The sequence below is a fragment of the Mustela nivalis genome, assembly GCF_964662115.1.
Source record: "Mustela nivalis genome assembly, chromosome: 7".
Taxonomy (NCBI): Eukaryota; Metazoa; Chordata; class Mammalia; order Carnivora; family Mustelidae; genus Mustela; species Mustela nivalis.
Window position 1 is genome coordinate 18,050,410 of NC_139026.1, and position 23,293 is coordinate 18,073,702.

At 35.9% G+C, this 23,293-nt stretch overlaps 1 long non-coding RNA gene across 6 annotated transcripts in view; it reads right to left on the bottom strand.

The window, feature by feature from the left end:
- The window catches only part of LOC309868937, a 142,917-nt gene that overhangs the window by 24,285 nt on the left and 95,339 nt on the right, over positions 1–23,293 (bottom strand). For 4 of the 6 annotated variants that reach the window (XR_014313883.1, XR_014313885.1, XR_014313886.1 and 1 more), the window contains 2 exons: positions 16,309–16,377; positions 14,861–14,948 (listed from right to left, as the gene is read on the bottom strand). This is a non-coding gene — a long non-coding RNA (uncharacterized lncRNA). The remainder of the gene's footprint in view (positions 1–14,860; positions 14,949–16,308; positions 16,378–23,293) is intronic. The other 2 variants (XR_014313882.1, XR_014313884.1) reach the window with 1 other exon arrangement.

A 23,293-nucleotide genomic window follows, 5' to 3' on the forward strand; every position in this document is an offset into this window, starting at 1 on the left:
AAGTGAAACCATATGATAAAGATGTCATGAAAAGAAGGGCCATCTGCACCCCAATATTTATAGCAGCAATGGCCACGGTCGCCAAACTGTGGAAAGAACCAAGAAGCCCTTCAACGGACGAATGGATAAGGAAGATGTGGTCCATATACACTATGGAGTATTATGCCTCCATCAGAAAGGATGAATACCCAACTTTTGTAGCAACACGGACGGGACTGGAAGAGATTATGCTGATTGAAATAAGTCAAGCAGAGAGAGTCAATTATCATTAATTTATTTTATTTTTAAAGTTCATTTGTTTTTATTTTGTTTTTCTTTTTTCTTTTATTATGTGTACAGAGGACCACAGGGGAAGGAAGGGAAAACCGAATGGGAAGAAATCAGAGAGGAAGACAAACCATGAAAGACTCTGGATTTCAGGATACATGTATCATTCTAAAATTTTGTTTTTACTCAATATCACATTTTTGAGGGCTAACTTACTGTTTTAACTGTTGTATAACATTTCATCTTACCAAAAAATAGCTTATTTGTTTCTCCTACAGATGAGCATTAAATTGTTTCCAATTTTTAATATTATCAAACAATGCTTCAATAAGCATTCTTTTAAAAAATTATTTACTTGATAGAGATCACAAGTAGGCAGAGAGGCAGGCAGAGAGACAGAAGCAGGCTTCCCATAGAGCAGAGAGCCCGATGTGGGGCTCGATCCCAGGACTCTGGGATCATGACCCGAGCCGAAGGCAGAGGCTTTAACCCACTGAGCTACCCAGGCACCCCTCCAGTAAGCATTCTTGTTCACGTGTCCTTATGTACCTCTAGAGAGATTCACTAGGGTATATACCTAGATAGAGCTGCTGGGTTAGCACATTTTCAAATTTGAAGGACATTGCCAAATTACTGTCAAACGACTTTCTTATTCTTACCCCTTTTAGTTCACACTTCTTCCAAAGCATAAGATACCATGGGAAAAGTAACTGAATTTTGCAGAGAGTCAGCAAAGCCCCTGTTCTAAGTTCTAACTATGACCTTAAGACAGTCACTGAAAACTTCTGAGTCTTGTTTCCTCAATTGTGAAATAGGAATGATGATATTGTTCTGACTTTACTCCCTAGGGTTTGGTAAACAAATAAAACTGTGATAGTGAATGAGCTTTGTAAACTAGGAAATACTGCCTCATGTTAATTTTATTAATAATCACATAAACAGAAATGTCAGATTCATTCTTCAAATATCTGATTTCTGCTGTACAACAGGTACCAGATGAAGATCAACTCCTATTCAAAAGGCTAATTCAAATTAGTCATGATGCTCAGCACTTTACAGGAAACTTCTTGTTATGATTCTAAAACTCCCTTGTAAATAGGTTAAAATTCAAACCAGTTTTTCAAAAAGACATTTATCAAGTGATCTAGATCTAAGTTTCTTATAAATTAAGTGTAAGGGAGCTAATGTATATGGGATACTTGGCTATACATAAGAAAATTTGTGCTAGATAATTTTGTATGTATTATATACTATATTCTCCTTAGTAACCCCAGGATGTTTAATAGATGCATCTTACAAATTGGAAGTTTGAGGTACAGAGAAATTAATTACCCTGCCTAATGTCACACAACTAGAAAGCAGTAGAGTCAAGATTTGAATTAGAGCTGAGTCTACATGTTCTTTTCGCTGCTCTACATGTATATTTGGTACTACTTCACCATTTATAACACTGGGCCTATAGGAAAGTGGATGACAGTAAATGGCAAGAAAAGGTGATGGTAGCTCAGAGAATCTGTGTGCCTCTGGCCAGAACCACTTCGTCTCCTGCTAACTCATGAACAGTAAATGTGGCAACTCAAGTTATTAGTTATTTTTCCAGCAATGGTCTCACAAAGCACTGGAGAGAAAAGGAACTATGAAGAGAAACTTATTTCCCTGGGATTGGAAATAGAACTGTTTCCCAATCCTGTCACAGAAGAGTGACCATTCTTGTAATGACTAACATCTGTATAGTTCTCTATAGCTTATAGATGAAGTATCTGTAACATGTAGAAAGATGAAAGGGGATCTTGATGTATGATGGTTGGGACCTTAGAGACTGTTTTCTCATTTCTTTTTTTTTTCTTTCCAAATAAAATACACATATATCAGAGTATATGTCTACGCTATACAAATTACTATACCTTGAAGTTATGAGACAACTATTGAAATCCAGCATAAAACTAAATACATCCCTTTAAGGCCAAAATGTCCCTTTCTATCAAACTCTATTAGGTTATGCTAATTTCAGAATTATTTTCAATAGTTAGCATTTTATTTGAAGCAGAGATAACCAATTAGATCAAATAAGAGGAAGAATGTTCCCATTCATGTTCACAACAAAAACTGTAATTCACTACCTATAAATAAAATCTACATGTGCATGCATGCATGTATACACACACACATACACACACACACACACACACACACACACACACACACACATACACACACGCCAAAGAAAGTATACCCCAAATCTAACATATGAACATAGTCTGGTTTTGATATCATTGTTAAGCTAGCCTTACAAAATATGTTGGCTGGTTTCCCACCTTTTTATATTGTTTGGAACAGTTAGCATTAGATGAGAATAATCTATTCTTTGAAGATTTTCTGGAACTCACCCATGAAGTTATCTGGGTCTGGTGCCTTTTCTTAGGAAATGTCTTTGGCTTCTGTTTCCTTTTTTTTTTTTTTTTTTTTTTTTTTTTAATGTTTATTGGCCTATGTTTTTGAGCTCATTTTTATAATTAATATTTTCCTTAAAACATTCTGCTTTTTTATGTTTCAAATTCCTTGGTACAAAATTGTTCTTATTGTTTTCATACTATATTTTAATATTTAAAGCATTTTATGTCTCTATTTTCATTCAGATTCTATTTATTTGTGCTCTTTCGCACAAATAGATTTTTTTTAATAGATTTTTCCCAGGGTAGTGTTTATTTTACAAACATTTTCAAAGAACTAGCTTTTAGTTTTGTTAAGCAACTCTACTTTTGATATTTGTGCATTTTTCTAATTTATTAAATTTTGCCTTTGTCTTCATTTCCTCCCTTCTACTTTCGCTGGGTTTTTCCTAGCTTTCTGGATGGAAAAAAATAGTTTATTTTTAAGCCTTTTGTTTTATAATAAGCCACTTAAGGATATAAATTTCTCTCTATATACCACATTGGTTAATACCTGATAGATTTTATTTTATTTCTATTCTAAATACTTATTTTCATTAGACTCATGAATTAAATTGATGTGTTTTATTTGTTTTGTTTTAATTTTCTGATATCTGGTCTTTTGGAAAGCTCTACTTTTGTCATAAACTTTTATTTTTATTTTACTGCAGTCCATGAACAAGGCTTATGCAATATCAGCTTTGACAAGTCTTTCCCTGTGGCATAGTATATAATCAACTTCTGCACCTGTTCCGTCTGTTTGACTAAAGGCTGTGTTATTTCTATTTGTTTAATTCAGAGCCCTTTTCTTGGTATTAGATCAATCTTATTAAATGTGTAATTCAAACTACTTCATACTTTATTACATATATTTTTACATTTTATGTTTTTCCCTTACCATGTCATTGCTTTATCTCTCTTAAGCAATTGGTTAGATTGAGTACATTTTTGTTCTGTTTTCTCTCTATTGCTATAATTTATGCACTTTCTTCACCAATTGTTTACCCTTATTTAGCTTTCACATATATATTTTTATTAAATATTATAGAATTAATCAGCATTTTCATTTTTATTTTTCCTCATCCCAAATAAGACAAGATGTTCTCTTAGCTACTCTCCTTACCTCTAAAGTCTCATATGTAAGTTTAGTTACAATTTAATAATATTTAAATAGATTTTTTTCATATGAAGTAAGTATGGAGACCATTTTCTTTGTTTACCATTGTTTCTTGTATTATATACTATACCTTTGGATTAATTTTTCTTCTTGATAGACTGTATTATTTAGTAGTTCTCCTCTTCTTGTTAAGAGAGCCCTGAGTAAAGTTCATCTGGCCTTGCTTGCTTGAAAATATCTTTACTTTATACACATTAGTGAATGACAGTTTGCTTAGATATCAAATTCCAGATTCAATAGTATTTTTTTAAAACATTTTGAAAGTATTTTCAATTGTTTTCTTGTTTCCACGGTTATTGGTGAAAAATTATTTTAATCTCTTAGTCATTTTTTTGCAGGTGATCTGACCTTTTTCTCTCATGGCAGTTAGAAATTGTTTTTCTGTCCTTCATCTTTCTAAAGTCTTATAACACTGTAATGTGTAATTTTTTTCTCTGGTTTGTTACTTGAAAATCCCTTTAAATATTATCTCTCCTCCATTTTAACTAATCTTTTTTTTTTAAATCTGTTTTTATGGTACTTCTATTAGATAAGGGTTGGAACTTTTGGGTCCAGTTTCCAACTCTCTTAACTTTATTCTTCCTCTTTCCTACCTCTTTATTATTTTGTACTGTGTTTTGAAAAGAATTCCTCAGTTAAGATGTTTGGCTTGTTGGTTTGTTCTTTAGCTCTATCCAGCATGTTATTTATTATACCTTTCTATTTTATTTTGTACACAGAAGCACCCATGCATATAAATACATACACACATTCTTCCTCCCAGGTCTCTAATAGGAGATATGGCTATAAATGAACATAGATACAGATATATTGATATATCAACCTGTTCCTATTTTATAAGCCCTATTCGTATCTCAAGATTTCTTCCTTTATCTCTATGAAGATCTTGCTTATCTAAAGTCCTTTTCTGACTGGCTTACTAACTCTATTTCCTAAGCTGAGAGTGTTTCTATTTGTTAGGTTTGCTATTCCCTGTTGAGGTGTATGTTTCTCATAGATTCAGTGATGTTTGGTTGTGGGTTCAACTTCTGCAACAGAATTCTCATCTCTGTGTCCTGGGTTTAAAGTATTTTCCCTATTACTTGTGGCTTTCTAGGTTAGGTTCCTGTCTATAGGTGGCTTATTGCAAAAGCAGTTTTAACTTAGTGCTGAGATCTCCATTATCCATTTTCTTCTATAGACTGATTTTGGGGCCAAGAAAAATTATTTTCCTGTTTATAAATATGGTTCCTATTGGTTTAATATTTAAATATATTTTTATTTCATTTTTCCAGAATTGGGTTCATGATAGTTTTATCTTTATTGTATGTCAAAATAATTATTTACTATACATGATGTTATCCTTGAAATTAATATTACAGTCTGTTTATTTATCATTAAATTTTCAACATCTATCACTGCTAATAATTTTGCTTTCAAGCTTTCAAGGTGTGTTATATATGTTCTTTATGAAGAAGCAAATAATTAGATTATTTTAATCTCGTTTGAGACTCTTTTAATAAAACAAATTTTCCCATAAATGCTTTTAATTAAAGTTAACATATATGATATGATCTGTAATCTTATATTATTTTATTATATTATTTTAAAGAAATTTTAAAATAATATTTTAAAATAATTTCCTATTGTTAATTCTATAAATTGCTACTTATAATATTTTAAAAAGCATTTTTAACCTATAGTTATTTTTATGTTTGTTAGAAATGAGAAAGTATCTTGCATCCTTTAATTTACTTTATTTCCTTCATTCCATGATCTTTGTTGATACAACCTTGAATTTTAAATCCAAATTATTAATAATATAACAATACTGTTCATTTTATATTTCCAATTTGATATCTATCTATATCTATAGATCTATATCTACATCTATCTATATCTTGTTTACCACTGTATCCAAAGGGTCTAACACTTAACAAGCATGGCTGTATGTGTAAGAACAAATTAATTCAATAACATCTTAGTACTTTACCTAAGAAAGAGTAAGATAATTTGGTTAGATATAAAAGTCTTGACTAATAGTTGTGGGACTTTCTCCTTCCTCAAACTTTTGTACCCATAGAATTTATTGTTATTAAGAAGAATAAACGTAGATTTCCCTCCATTATGGCTTTTTCTGCCTGGATTTTCAATGGACTTTTTTTTACCCTTCTAGTCCAGAAATCTTATCTGGATGAACATAAGTTTAATTAGATTTTCACTGATTTTCTCCTGGAATGGGGTAAGCTTTTAAATCTTTAAACATCCCTTAGCTCATCTCAGTTAAAATTGTTTTGTCTTATATCCTTAATTAGTAATTTGATTCTATTTGTGTTTTTTTTTTTTTTTTGTTTCCGAGGAGTAATTTATTTGGGTTTTGGTTCTCTATTTTTGGCTTCCACATCAGTCATTTTCCTTTTCAAATTTTTAAATTTCTTTGAGATTTTTTTTTTTTGCATTCTAGGAGAACAACTCAGATTTATCTCTTACACTATTTACTGGGTTTTGTACAGCACTGATTATGTTCTCCACTGCCTCCAGTGTAGATTTTAAGGTTACTGTTAAATTGTAGTTTCAACAACTTCTTTAGCTCATTGTTTCTTTTTTCATCTTCTTCTAATCTCATTTTGACTTTTTATCATACTCTGCTTTATTTCACTTTAGTCTATCAATTTTATATTGATTCAATTGCCACCTGTTCTTCCTGAAGGATTTTTTTTTTTTAATCTCTCTGTATATAGCATGGTTTTAAGCATACCATGGGGGATATGCCAGTAAGTCAGTGCTCTTCAAATTGTGGTGCATAGACAGGTACAAACTGAAAATTGCTTGTTACTGGTCAGTGATAAGTATTGTTAGTGCAAAAGAGAAGATAAACACTGTCAACTTCTGTATTTGTCTCACTGTTGACTCTTCATAGACTCCAAAGACTTCTCACTGGTTTGAACTACACTTTGAGTAGCATTGCTCTAAATAACCACAGCGTAGCAAGATAGAAGGTATCTCTTAGAGCCTTTTCCAATTCTTCCTATTCTTAACCATCCTGCCACTAGACCATTATATGAAAGAAGAATAAAATTCTATTTTCTTTGAAAAGAAAGATACCTTATATTATGGAGTATCTTTTTTTACAGAAGCTTTGCCTATACTTTAATACAGTGCAAAAGATCATTTTCAGAAATAGGTCTTTCCTTTGAGTCTTCCTATACTTGTCCCTTTCCCTCATTCTTGAGTATTGTTTACATAAATCCCATATGAGTTCTTTCCTTTTTTTCTACCTTTATTCATTCTTAAACATAGAAAAGTGTTTTCAGACAGAGTTTGTCCACAGACAGTATGTGGATCGTATTGGATTTATACTCTGTCATATGATAGAAAAATTTCCTTTACAGATATGCAACTGTGGATGGAGGGTGATGGTGGTGGTATGGTATACAGAGGTGAGGTTAGGTGAGTATGCTTCATTCCAGTCCAATCCTCAGGTTATGACACAATTTCACTTAATGTCCTGCTTTCCCTACACTCATCACCTTGTTCTCCAATACTCTGATCTCATAGTATTTATAAATATTTATAAATATAATATATTTTTATATATTATATTTATAAATATCATCCACTGTTTTACAGTTCTTTATTTCAGTATATGCCTCCTTTTGTGTGGTTTTCATTTTGCCAGGGCCTGTGAACCAATCAGGATTGTGTTACAAGTCAAGAACATGGAAGGAAGCAGAAGTTTAGAGGTTGCTGGTACTAAATCAAATGTCAATGGGGGACAGTCATCCTAGTTTATTTTCTATCATCTTCACACCAGGACCTAGTGAGTGACTGAATATTAAGGAGAAGGGAGAAGAAGTATTTCTATATAGTTCCCAAGTTTCTAGTTTGAATGGGAAGAGGGAGAAGGTGGTATTTATTGAAAGAGGGGCAGATTTGGCTAGGAAAAGACTGGTTTGGGTTACATATGATTTACTCTCATAATATCCCAATGGAAATTTCTAGTAGGAAGTTGTCTGTATATTTTGGGGTTATGAACTGAACTGATTCCAAAGTCATTGTCATACAGACAGAAACCATGAGTGTGACCACCGTAGGTAGAGTGAGAGAGAAGAATGCCAAGGAACAGCACTAAGGAAACCATTAAAGGGTCAAGTACAGAAGGAGGAACAAGGAAAATGGGAAAAGATGTAGTTAAAGGGGTATAAAAACTATCAAAAGAATATAGTTATGAAAGCCAAAGAAAGAAAATGCTTCAGGAAAGAGGGGATAGCCCGCAGGGACAAATGTCATTGAGAGGTTAAGCTAAATAAGTATTGAAAATCAATTCCCTTGATTCCAGAATTAAGTTGACTACAAGCCTAAATTTTCAGTGTTCTTGTGACTTGTTTCTAAATCCTTTAATTTATATGTATTTTTGTGGGAAATCAAGAAATTCTGCAGCAGAAGCTGTTCTCCAGCTGACTTTCAAAACAGAAGTCTACACTAGTACTGTTTTTTTTGTTTTGTTTTGTTTTTAGTATTCTTGTAATCCCTCTTTTTTGGTCAAGGACTATTTGGTTGTAAATAATAGTATCCCATTCAAATTAGGGTAAGCCAAAAGTGGAATGTTTTTAAAATAATACAAGTGTAATTCATAGTACCCAAAGTCAGGAAGTCTTGTGAGGCCTCATGGGAGACTGGAATGAGGAACTGGAAAGTGGTCAGGAACCAAGATAGCTACTTTCTCTTTGGGTCTCTCCAGACTCTGTGGTTTCTTGTATCTGCCTTTCTTTGTTCATCTTGTTACTTCATTCCTCTCTACAATTCAGGTCTCTATTTCTCTATGAACAGAAAAGAAAAATGACCTCCACGGTAGTTCTACTTTTCTCCTTCAAAACCCTTTAAGCCTGCATAGCATTCCTGAGTCCCTATTCTGATTTTCAAGAAGAAAAAAACTGAGGAACCAAGTTTGGATCATGTGCCATCTCTCATCTAATCAACTGGGAACAAGGCAAATCATGTATGTGCCTTTCCCCAGTGTGAGAATGGGGAGTAGGAGAGTTGACTCAGAAAAAGGAATAAGCAGGTTGATTAACTAAATTTGTTACTGCATCTTCCTCATCTCACCCAGTTCTCTTTTCTGCTCAACTTATTGTTTTCACATTTCATCTTGCTATATTTTTATTTCAGAATGTTCTCTTCTCATTATTCTCTGCTCTTATCTTTAAAAAGCCTGTCTATTTGCATCTTACTATTAAACAATTTTCTGTTTCCCATTAAAAATTAATTTTTGAAGATAATGATCTTTATCTTCTAATCCAACACAAAGAAATGTGTTCCTTTTTTCTGCCATAAATTTTCATAGGCATAGAGGATTTCTCTTTTACAGAGTATACTTTCGTACTTCTCAGAGGTTTCTCTTTTCTTCTCCTGAAAGTAGGAGAGAACTGTAATTGAGGTTTGCTAATAATAGTGTATGTGACTTGCACTTGTCCCCATTCATAAAGGTTTGGAAGAGTCCCTCTATCAAAATATCCTGGGGTAGGGTAGGGAGGGGACACAAATTGATGGGAACAAATTCTTGCCCAAACACTCTCATCTATCAGGCCATCTTCTGCTATTGCTCTAATGGACTTAACTTTTTCACCCTGGTGCCTTTATCCTCTAAACTAATCAAGGCCTGAAAAATCCATAGTCTCCTTCTGCACTCTAAGTTCCAGAAGATCAGAATCCTCAAGATAATTTACCTTTAGTCTGCCACAGCTTCACACAGAATTTATAGTAGATATTCAATAAAAGTTTGATCTTGACTCTTCCTAAAATGCAAATTTGATTATAGCATTTTCCTGCATGCCTGTAGTGCTTTAGCGTGTCCTTGAATGCAGAGAGAATTCTAGTTTCTCAGTTTGGAATTCCAAGTCCTTAATAAATTGGCTCCAACTTCTCATACTCTTAGGAGAGAAGCTCTAAATATACCCTCATAAGCATCCTAATGTGTCATTCACAATCTATTTTCAATTCCACTATATACAATTCATTCTCACAATTCCATATCTGTATTACCTCTATCATTTCCCTGCCTCAGATTTTCCTCCCTTCCTCCTCTCTGCATGGTAAACTTTCATAGCTCCTTCCAGACTCAGGTCCATCAAAACCTTCAATATCTGGGGCAAATCCTCTCTTCCCCCACAACACCTGCATCTATGCCTCCATTTATGTACCTAATGCACCTTTTTGGAATCATGTTTTTAGTTTTTATTGGTCTGTTTCCTAACTAGACTTGAAGCTATTTGGAAACAAGGATCAAGTATTTCTTATCTTTGGATATCTAGCTTCTACTTGGAACCAGGTAAGAACTCCATAAATGTTTGATGAACAAATCAATTAGTGTCTAGATATTAAGCTTGAAGATATAAAACTAAAGATACCTAAGTTGATAAAACAACACGAAATCATTACCTAAATTTTTAAGATATTTTTGTATGTTCAGTCAGCCAACATATAGTATATCATAAATTTCGAATGTAGTTTTCAGTGATTCATCGGTTGTGTTCAACACTCAGTGCTCATCACAATGTATTCCCTCCTTAATACCCATCACCCAGCCACCCCATCCCCCCACTCCCATCTCCTCTGAAATCCTCAGTTGGAGAAAAAAATCTCAGTTTTTCTCCCTCTTTTATTTTTTCCCCTTCATTTCTCTCTTTCTTCCCCTATGGTCCTCCATGCTGTTCCTTATGTTCCACATATGAGGAAACCATAGGATGATTGTCTTTCTCTGCTTGTCTTATTTCACTTGGCATAATATCCTCCAGTTATATCCATGTCAATATAAATGATAGGTATTCATCCTTTCTGATGGCTGAGTAATATTCCATTTTATATATGTTCCACAAACTCATTAGTTAAATATTAATCAATTGACTAGCCAACTGCTCACTGTTACATGATCAAATAACTTTCAAGAAGCTTGAGTAGCTAGAGAGGTTTTGTTTTTTTGTGTTTTTGTTTTTAATTAACACACAATATATTATTAGCCCTAGGGGTACAGGTCTGTGAATTGCCAGGTTTACACACTTCACAGCACTCACCAGAGCACGTACCTTCCCCAATGTCCATAACCCCACCACCCTCTCCTTCCCCTCCTCCCCCCAGCAACCCTCTGTTTTGTGAGATTAAGAGTCTCTTATGGTTTGTCTCCCTCCTGATCCCATCTTGTTTCATTTATTCTTTTCCTACCCCCCAAAACCCCCATGTTGTATCTCCACTTCCTCATATCAGGAAGAGCATATGATAGATGTCTTTCTTCAACTGACTTATTTCCCTAGGCATAATGCCTTCTAGTTCCATCCACATCATTGCAAATGGCAAGATCTCATTTCTTTTGATGCCTGCATAGTATTCCATTACATATACATATGTATATATATGCCACATCTTCTTTACCCATTCTTCTGTTGATGGACATCTAGGTCCTTTCCATTGTTTAGCTACTGTGCACATTGCTACCATAAACATTCGGGTTCACATGCCCCTTCAGATCACTACATTTGTATCTTTAGGATAAATACCCAGTAGTGCAATTACTGGGTGATAAGGTAGCTCTATTTTCAACCTTTTGAGAAACCTCCATGCTGTTTTCCAGAGTGGCTGCACCAACTTGCATTCCCACTAACAGTATAGGAGGGTTCATTTTTAATCCTAATTTGCAATAACACATCTGGGTCCATGAAATTCATTCAGCTGTTAATTATATACTCAGAGATAGGGATGTAAATAAAATATTTATTTATTGGGAAAGCTCTTGAACCTTCCCTTTGTCAAAATAAAGTGAACTTTGCTAGTAGAGTACTACGTAAACATTAATACCCTATTCATGTCAATGATATTTGTAAGTTTACAAAGTGCTTTCACATCCCATGGAATCCTTAAACTAACCCAATGAGTTAATTAGAGTTTCATAAATTTACTTAACAAATGTGGACACTTCTAAGGCTTAATAGGTAAAATGAAATACCCCAAAACCATTCTCCCCAAAAGTGATGAAAGTAGTGCTCAAATTCACATCCTGTGTTTACATCAGGCGCTCATTTCTTTCTCCTCCTTCCCTTACCCCTCCTCCTTCTCCTCTTCCTTCTCCTTCTCCTTCTATTCATATTCTTATTCTTTTAGGGGCTCATTTCATTTAGCAGAGAAACCTAAGCAACAAGTTCATTCAATAACTGGTTCCAAAACAACAACCAAATCAATAACAATTATTTACTTTACAATATTTACGTTATTCAGAAGTGTTCATATTATTTCATTGGTTACAGAAAATAGCCCTGCAAATTAGATTGGACAAATACTGTAGTACTTATTTAGTGGTAAGAAGTCTAAAGTACAGTAAGACTAGATGACTTTCCCAGGTTATTAAAAAGTTGGTAGGTTACAAGCCAAATTCCTAATTGTTCTCACCCTTGTTAACCAATATCTTGATATATTTGAAAGGTTACTAGTGACCTTTCTCTAGTAACTACAGTTACTAGAGAGTTACCCCACTCTGAAAAATCAGGAAAGACAAAAATAATTAGCTTAGGGGAAAGTGTAAGTAATGCCCTATAATTCAATTCCTTTTGTACTGATTCCTCAGGAACTAACCAAAATGAATGTCATATCCCTAGTTATGCTTTATTCAGAGTAGCTTGATGTATATGTGACACATTTCTCCTTCCTATATCATTAGTCTAGGGTAAATTTAAATAGGCCATCTCTTAGCAGATTTGTTTTAATTTTTTATTCAAATTCAAAATAATTAATTAATTATTAGTCTCAGGGGTAGAATTTAGTGGTTTCATCACTTGCATATAACATTCAGTGCTCATTCCATCAGGTGCCCTCCTTAATGTCCATCACCCAATTACCCCACCTCCCACCCACCTCCCCTCCAGCAACCCTCAGTTTGTTTCCTATAGTTAAAAGTTTTTATGTTTTAACCTCCCTCACTGTTTTCATCTTATTTTTCCTTCCCTTCCCCTGTGTTCATCTGTTTTGTTTCTTAAATTCCACATATGAATAAAATCATATGGTGTTTGTCTTTCTCTGACTGACATTTCGCTTAGCATAATACCATCTAACTCCATCCACATCATTGAAAATGGCAAGATTTCATTCTTTTTTATTTGTTTTGTTTTGTTTTTGTTTGTTTCAATTTAGTTTCTTGACCTTAAAAAAATTTATTTTATTTTATTGTTCCAAAATTCATTGTTTATGCACCACACCCAGTGCTCCATGCAATATGTGCCCTCCATAATACCCACCATCAGGCTCACCTCATCTCTCAACCCCCTTCCAACACCCTCAGTTTTTTTCTCAGAGTCCACAGTCTTTCATGGTTTGTCTCCCCCTGTGATTTCCCCCAACTCACTCACTTCTTCTCTCCATCTCTCAATGTCCTCTGTGCTCCACAAGTAAGTAAAACCATATGATAATTGGCTTTCTCTGCTTGACTTATTTCACTCAGCATAATTTCCTTCAGTCCTGTCCATGTTGATACAAAAGTTGGGTATTCATCTTTTCTGATGGAGGTATAATACTCAATTGTATATATGGACCATATCTTCTTTATCCATTCATATGTTGAAGGGCATCTTGGTTCTTTCCACAGTTTGGTGACTGTGGTCATTGCTGCTATGAACTTTGTGGTATAGATGGCCCTTCTTTTCACTACATCTGTATCTTTGAGGTAAATACCCTACTACTGGGTATTTAACCCAAATTGCAGGATCATAGGGAAGCTCTATTTTTAATTTCTTAAGGAATCTCCACACCGTTCTCCAAAGTGGCTGTACCAACTTGCATTCCCACCAACAGTGTGAGAGGGTTCCCCTTTCTCCACATCCTCTCCAATACTTCTTGTTTACTATCTTATTGATTTTGGCTATTCTAAATGGTCTAAGGTAGTACCTCAATGTGTTTTTGATTTGAATCTCCCTGATGGCTAATGATGATGTACATTTTTTCATGTTTCTGTTAGCCATTTGTATGTCTTCTTTGAAGAAGTGTCTGTTCATGTCTTCTGTCCATTTTTTGACATGATTATCTGTTTCATGTGTGTTGAGTTTGAGGAGTTCTTTATAGATCTTGGATATCAGCCCTTTTTCTGTAGTGTCATTTGCAAATATCTTCTTCCATTCCATGGGTTGCCTCTTTGTTTTATTGACTGCTTCCTTTGCTATGCAGAAGCTTTTGATCTTGATGATGTCCCAAAAGTTTATTTTGCTTTTGTTTCCTTTGCCTTTGGAGACATATCTTGAAAGAGGCTGCTGTGGCCGATGTTGAGAGGCCACATGTGGCCGATGCATTCTTTTTGATGGCTCAGTAATACTGCATTGTATATATATTTTGAATTGCATAAATCCATACATTTTCCTCAATTGAACTTGAAACCCTGGATGTGGATATTTCTTCCCTGCTACCTGAGTTCTAATTTACATGTTCATTTCTGTAATTACACACACAAACCATTATTGAATATGCACATGGCTGCATAATCAGCCCTTATACACACAGACTTTATTTATACACACATACAACATGCACATACACATAAACACACACACACACCTTTTGATTTTACACTACCTAGAAAGACACATATGGACACATAGGACGTACACATATCCCTAGGAGATAATGTCTCCTAGTGCTCATGCCCTACCCCACATCCATGTAACTAAATGCACTTATACACATGCACTCACACACAAATGCCAAGTTTCAAGAGTCAAATCAACTTTCAGGCCCTAAATGTGCCTAGTAAATTCTTTGGACTTCGCCCTAGGGACTGAGACTGCTGCTTGAGCAAAAGAGGGAGGATTTGCAAAGTAGGGAGAAGAATGTAGTACAATCAGAATATAAAATGGGAGATTTCCCTATTAATAAAACAAAAGACTTTTTATTTTATAGTCCCAATCTAAGGCACTTATCCGCAAATATCTTCCTGACTACAATGTCACAACACTTTGGAAAACTTCCCCAATGAGCTTACCTTGGACGTCCTGAAGCATGTCCTTCTTTCACTGTCAGAAAGTCCACATGGAGTACAGGAAAAGCAATGGAGTCCTGGAGACAGAGACCTAAGTTTGAAACCCATATCTGCTTCATAAGTTCTCTGAATATCAGTTTTCTCATGTGTAAAAAGATGATAATACTCACTACTTAGTGTTGTGGTGACAATTCAGTGTGCCAACATATGTAAAGTACCCATTACATTCTATGAGACAAAATAGGCTTTCAATTAATGATAGGTTAAATGTTGTGTTATACTCTAAACACATGAGATGTTGCACAAAGCCAAATTGTCTAAAGAGTAGATGTGAGATGCTTTTACAAAGAAATAGCACTTCAGCTGAATTCATTGCAACATCAACAAAATTTGGAGGGGAAAAACAAAATTTGGGCTTTTGATTAAAAATTAGGCAAGTATTTAGGAAATCTTTGGATGAGACTTTGATTTCCAAATAGCTATATTCTTTTTTATAATATTTTATTTATTTATATGACAGAGAGAGAAGTCACAAGTAGACAGAGAGGCAGGCAGAAAGAGAGGTGCAAGCAGGTTGCCCGCTGAGCAGAGAGAGCCTGATGTGGGCCTTGACCCCAGGACCCTAGATCATGACCTGAGCTGAAGGCAGAGGCTTACCCCACTGAACCACCCAGGCACCCTCCAAATAGCTAGATTCTTGCTTTGCAGGGATAATTTCAACTTATGGCCCAAACTTCCCAGCAAAGGTGGCAAATGGCAACCAAGAATTTGGAGATGTCAGCCAGTGTGACTATAGCCTTAGAATGTGTATCCTCAACAGTTTTTGTATTTTTTGTTGTCTGCAGAAAAATAAGAAAGAGATGTCTCAAAGATTGATTGATAATTTGAATAGCCACACATCAAACTATTAGGACTTTAAGTCTCTGTGACAGAGTGAGATATAAATTAACTTTGGGTAAATGCTTGGGATACTTATAGAAGTCTTATAAAATCTATAAAATGGGTCAATATTAGTACTCATCTACTATCTTATTATAAGGACTAAATGAGATATTGAATGTCAAGTGCTTAGAAAAAGGCTTAGAACACCTGGTAATGGTAATTATTATTATTTTTACCCACCTCTTGAATTTATTGTAACAGTGAAATAAACACACTGTAAAATATTATTTTTAATTTTATAAAGCATGTTTAATACCAGCTAGATGTATTATGAGTGAGGCGAGCTGTTCTTACCTCAAATGTTCACTTTCAGCCAAAATGGACTTCTATAACATATTTTAATTAATTTTTTAAGTCTAAAAAATCAAAATGTGGGGAATACTCCTTCCACTTTCTACTCCCCTCCCATCATCTCACCCAGCTCTACTGGGCTTCATTAAAGAGAACACTCCCACCCAGCCCCCACAAAATGTCAAAATGAACAATGACTTTACCCAGAAAATGCTTACCAGCAATATTTTCAAAACATCTGTGCTCATCTGTCATTCTTCTTAACCAAACATGGCCATCCTACAAAGCTGTAATAAAACATGAAATAAACCTTTCCATAAAACATTTAATAAAGCTGTAAAAGTTAAATAGCTCATAATAAGCAACCATAAAAAAAGCACGTAGCCCAGTTCTTGATCATTAACTTTCATTAGGGCTTGGAGAAAAACCCAGGCCATTCTTCTAAACTGCCCAGCTTACAGTGTGGAATTGAATCAAGGGTATTGTTCCTGGGATTCTCTGCACTTTAAAGCCAAAGGGATTTCACAATTGTTTCATTGAATTGAATCTAAGATGATCAAATTCTTCTTACTGAGGTGAAATTAATTTGCCAAGAGACTTATTAAATTTCTTGGTTTGAGAAGAGAATGGATTTTTTTTTTTTTTTCAATTTCTCCATGTGATGTTAAGCAATAAGTAGATGTTGTTTTTGGCTGCTCGGCACTCAGTTTTCTTTCCTAACAGTGCCCTGTTTCCTTTCAGAGAAGATTTCATTGTATGCATTGTTAGAGGTTTGGGGATCCCAAAAATCAGGCCCCATCTCTGTCCAGACAAGGATGAAGATGGAGCTATGCTAATCAGACCTTGTCTCCCAGGACTGCAGTGAGTCTGCTCAGGGTGAAAACATGGAAGGGAGGAAGGGAATAAACAGCTGGTGCTCACTGGTTGTCTTACTCCTTAGTCACATCCTGATGGGTTTGTTCAATAGTTTCTGCCCTTGACCGCACAATCTTGCTCTGATTTCTCTGCTTATCAGAAATCAATCCTCTAGACCTCTCTTTGATTTTGTAATAAACTCCTTTTCTGCTCAAGTTTTCTAGAGTTGTTTGCTATTGCTTATGCTAAAGGAATCACTAAAGTATCAAGTAATAATTATCATTGATTACTATTTATTTTCAAAAACAGAAACACATGGTACAAAGAAAACCACCAAAAGAAAGAATTATGCAATGATAATTTGTGTACCTCACCATTTTCCTCATCCCCCCCAAAAAAGTTTTTTTCTATTACAAATTGTATCTGAAAGAAATTAAATCAAATGGCTGTCAAAACTGCAGAAAATACAAAAGGGAAAACATAAAACTCATATCAAAAAATTCAGCTGAGGAGGTATAGACCAGAAATTTCTATCCCACACAAAATGATTTTAAATCCCTAATAGCTGAGAACTTCATATAAATATTTGCCTAATGGCCTGAAAGGCACTGAGAAGAAATGAAATCCCTGTCAGTTGAAACCTTATAGATTACAGTTGGTGGCTCCAAATTGTTTGAGGTTAAGAGGATTTATAATTTATAAAAGACTAGTATTGTTAGCCCTTCCATAAAACAGCTACATCTCACAGGCTCATTTTTACCAGGAGCAGCTCCCTGGAGCCAAAATGATATACAAAATGGAACACTAGCTTCTATAGTCTGTTCAAATCCCTTCGTCTTTCAGGCCAAGTTAATTTAAGTGAAAAAAACTCAGAAACTTGGGAAGTAAATTGGTACTTAATACAATTCCATCAGATCATTTTCTTTCTCCTGAAGTCTTACTGAAGAAACCTTAATTAAGAAGGAGGCAGGGAAGTAGTCTAAATGCATATGTGATGTATTAAATATCTGACAGAACATTTGCATACTGATCTCACTGGTGAGCCAGGATGGAGCACAAGCCTTTATCTAGGCTCAAGGGCAGCTTGAGCCCATCACTACCAAATAATGGCTGCTGTCTTTTTAAAACTCTCAGAGGTTCACATTGTAGATTTCCTTCCAGTTTCCAGTGGTATGAGAGACACCGCCAGTATAAATCTTGTTGTCACAAAAGAACAAGTTATAGTATATATTCAACCACACACACAAAAAAACTTTCAAATAACATTAAGTAAAACCCACAAAACCAAGAAGAATCAGAAGCAAAACTGAAACTCTGTCCTTAAGTCACCCCCATTGTGTTTAGATCTTGAAGAATATCAAACTCATCCTAGAGTATCACCAGGGCTGTGTCTACACAATATTAAGACAATAAGTTAAACTGGTTGAAAATGAAGAAGAAAAAAAGCAAACCAAAGAAAAAAGGGGGCAAAAGGGGAAAACCTTGTAGTTCAAGTCTGGTTGACAAAGGAAATACAAACCAGTCTCCTTTTGTGAATTTTCATTTGTGTGTGGACCTAAATACCATGTGCACCCATCCACCCCCTCCCCTACCGTGCCACACACACAGACGAAATGCTGAAAGAAAGGGAAAATGAACTTTGGTGACACTTGGAGTTTTATTCCCTAGAATCATGAGTTCTAAGCAAAGGTTTTTAATGAAACAAGTGTTACTATTACTTATCTTAAGAATGTATATCTTCTCTTAATACATTTATGAATGAAATCAAATCACTTGACCTAAATAGTCAGGAGGCCTGGCTATCCCTGGGAACCCATTCTGAAAAACTATAAGCATTGACAAATCTGAAGCAGGAATGCTGGCTGTGCGGCAGAAAACCTGACAGTTAAGGGCCTGAGTTTTAGAGCCAGAGAGACCTGGGTTCCAAACCCATGCTAGCTGTGTGACGTGGAACAGGAAGCTCACCTCTCTGAGTGGTGGATACTTCACCTATTAAATGAGTGAAGTAACAACCACCTTACAGGATTGCCATGAGGATTAACTGAAATATTTGTGAAGCCTTTAGCCTGGTGTCTGGAGTGCAGTAAACCTTCCATAAACAGTGCCTACATCTGTGAGCATCAAACATTTCCAAAGAGAAAAAAATAAGACAAGCCCTCTTTAAGATAAAGACTGGAGGATGTTGAAGGTTTCTTGATGCAGAAAGAATCTGCTTTCATTACATGGAAAGTAATTTTCACTTAGGGAAAAGGCTGCAAAAGTGAATCATTCATTCCGCAAGTATGCCAACTATGTGGCATCAGGGAATTCAAAGATGAACAAGATAGAAATGGTCCCTTCCCTCCAGAAAATAACAGTTTAGAAGGCATGCACTCATGGAAATGGGCAATCACAAGGGTCCTATCTCTCACATAGTACCCTGATGCCCCCCGCAGCTCCACCAGAAACCACACCAGGCCCTCTTCCTGTCTCACACTCCACTTCCTGCCAATCCAGGCAAAAGACTTGAAATCTTTGACCAGACCTTTCTGGGTCATAAGAGCTTCATAAGATGAGCAACCAGCTTCTAGCCTATGACTGTACCTTAGAACTTTATGTGTCTTAGGCTACTGTTAGAAACTGTTAAAATTTGTACATTGAAGTCCTAACTCCCAATACCTCAAGTTGTGTATTTAAAGATAGGAGATTTACAGAAGCGATTAAGTAAAAATGAGATCATTTTAGGGTAGTCCCTAATTCAATCTAACTGGTATCCTTATAAGAGGAAATGTGGACACACAAAAAGAGACACCAAGGATTCACATGCACGGAACATCGTGTGAGGACACAGTGAGAGGACTGCCCTCTTCAAGCCATGGAGAGAGGCCTCAGGAGAAACCAAATGTGCCAACACCTTGGTCTTGCACTTCGAGCTTCTAGAACCTTAAGAAAATATATTTTTGTTGTTTAAGGAACCCAGTCTGTGCTATTTTGTTGTGGCAGTACCACAAACTAATTCAGTTGCTCTCTAGGTGATGGCAGGAGAGAATAGGAGCTTTTGTGCCCCAAAAGGGACATACATGTACTGAATGGATGACAAAGGGTGTTGATTCTTTCATTTAAAATTTTTGTATTTAAATTCAATTTAGTTAACATATAGTATATTATTAGTTTCAAGGGTAGTATTTAGTGATTTCATCAGTTGCATATAACATCTTGTGCTCATTCCATCAAGTGTCCTCCTTAATGCCTATTACCCAGGTACCCCATTCCCCCCATCAACCTCCCCTCTAGCAAGCTTGTTTGTTCTCTATCATTAAAAGTCTCTTATGGTCGGCCTCCCTCTCTGTTTTATCTTATTTTTCCTTCACTCCCCTAGTTCATCTGTTTTGTTTCTTAAATTCCACATATGAGTGAAATCATATGGTATTTGTCTTTCTTTTACTGATTTATTTCACTTAGCATAATACCCTCTAGTTTTGTGTGGTATACACACACACACACGTATACACACACACACACACACACACACACACACAGATACAATGGATATTACTAGGTCATCAAAAAGAATGAAAACTTGCCATTTGGATTCTACTTTTAAAAGAATGTGATACCCAGTGAAATGGGCCATCTCTCCAGAAAGGTTTTCTCTATAAGGTACTGTCAAACATTGCTTTCACCCACCAAAGCACCTAATCACACATAACTACCAACAACAGGTTCAATGGTACATTTTCCCAACCAAATGAGACTAGCCAGGAGACTGCAATGAAATAGTGTCAGGCACATAATAATAATGGACTATATTTTACTGAACACATACTACATACTACATTGAACACATACTACAGTGACTGTTCTAAGCGCTTTACATGTATTAACAAATTTAATCTTCAGCACAAACTATGCATTAGTTCCCTGTCATTGCTATACCAAATTACCACAGACCAGGTGGCTTAAATCAACATTAATGTATTCTCTCACAGTTCTCAAGTCCACAGGCTGGACTAAAGACTGGAAGTCCAAAATTGAGGAATTGGCAGAGTCATACTCCATCTTACATCTGTAGGGGAGAATCCCTCTTTGCCTCTTCCAGCTTCTGGTAGTGGTGGGCTATGCTTGGCATCTGTGGCTTAGAGCAGCATCACTCTGGTCTTTCCCCCATTGTGACATGGTGTTCCTGTGTGTTTGTTTTCTAATAAGAATACCAGCTATTGGATTAAGACTCACTGAACTCCACTATGAGCTCATCTTAATATAACCAATTATATCTGCAAAGACCCTATTTCCAAGTAATATTACATGAAGTTTCAGGTAGATATGAATTTGGAGGGGCACTATTCAGGCTAGCAGAAGTAGGGACTGTTATTGTCATGTCAGTTTTTGAGATTAAAAGACCTGAGCACAGAGATGAAACAACTTTCCAAGTTTGCCCGGATAGTCAACAGCAGAGCCCAGATGCAGATCCAAAGTCCATGTTAACAGCTTCACTATCCTGCCTCTCAAAAAATATTTCCTAAATGAATAAATAACATGGTCACAAATGGCTGAGTTCCAGCATCCTCAATTACGTTGCCCTAATTTCCCTCCTCTCTCTGAGACCACTGCACCAGCCTCACAAATAATGTCTCTCTTTCTACTTTCTCCTTTCTCAAGTCTGTTCTCTGCATGACCTCCAGAGGTGAGTTTTCACAACACAGATATGATCATCACTACTGAAAAGTTCTTATTTACAGTTCTTAAACATTAGAGTTAATAACTTAGCACAGCAGTCAATGTTCTTCACGCACTGGACTAAAAACTCTATGTGTGCAGGGACTGTGTCCATTTTTGCTCACCACTGTATCTTTAACAACATCCTCAGTGTTAGGGTCCGTAATCAAAGGAGCGAGACTGATACAAAGCAAAGCTTTATTTCATGCCAAGCATAAAGAATCAAACTGACCAGTCAGGGCTATCTCTTGCAAAGAGGCGACCCCTCCCAGCCTCACAAACTTTTATAGAGGTAGTTTAGCCAGGCTATACACAGGTGGCCAATGAGATTGCAATACACAGAGAAAACTACACAGTCATGCTAAGTCTGCCATACACAGAAAAAAACTGCTAGGTAACACACGGGTGGCCAATTGAATTTCAATTTACCCTAGTAGATATGTGCGTGCCCCACTGATTGGATGTCTTCACGTGGCCTGACCCGCTCTTGTATCTAGGCTTTGCAAGTAAGTTCCTCTGGGAGGGGCAGGGTCAATCTAAGTTTACTGCATAGGGTCAATCTAAGTTTACTGCAACAAAATGGCTCCCTCTGATTAAGTAGGCCTTTACACTCAGGTCCCTAGTATTGACTAGTCTTCACAAGTCATTATCAAGTGAATGGAAAGATGAACGAATGAATGAATGAATGAATGAACAAATGAACAATTTGGGCCCGTGTATATTTCTAGCCTTACATTCTGCTGCTTTACCTACAACCATTCTCTACCACTCAGACCTCCTCATCACTCATTTGCCTTTCCAGTGTTGTAGACATACTTGGCAGCTCATATCATGAACCCAGCTGATGTGCCCAGGTACCTTTGTTTACACTGTGCCCTGTGTGAGGTATATCATGCTCACTCTCAGGGCCTAGATCAAACCTCCCCTTTCCACTAGGTACATTTAGACCACACACACACATACATCTCACACACACAAATTGCTTCCACTAACAAAAGTACCATCAAACTTTTTTATGTCACAAACACTGCATTTGGTTTTCTCTATGACATCTAGTTCTAAAAGGTTTCTTCCTATCTCCACTTTTGAGAGGTCCTTCGGGGGAAAAGGCTGTGTCTTTTCTGTTTGATATTATCAGTGTCTAGCACTGTGCTCATCAGAGTGGACACTCAATAAATGTTTTCTGGATAAACAACTGAAAAATAGTCTAATGTCAATGTGTACATAAACACAGGTTTTATTTCTATTTTGACTAAGGTTTGACTGTACACATACAGAATCCAATTGCCAAATGATGAGGCAACTTCTTGGCTTTCAAAACTACCCAAGCACAGATGTCACACAGCTAAGGAAAGGCTGAAGCTGAAATTCGGATTCAAAAACCTATCTTGGGTAAACTTATGAAGATGCACTGTAGGCACCTGCCACTCCCTGAACACTTATTTGCCTATGTGATGCATAAATAAGATGTAGAGATGAAGAAATTGCCAATGTGATTCCAGCACAAAGGACTGCCTTTACATCATTAACATAGCTTTATAGCTTTGTTGTTTTTAATCAATTACATTTGGAGTCCATTTCAGTCCATTAATAAGCCTATTTAGTCACTTCTCATTTAATGTAATAATGGGGATAGTGTGGCATGGAGTTGAG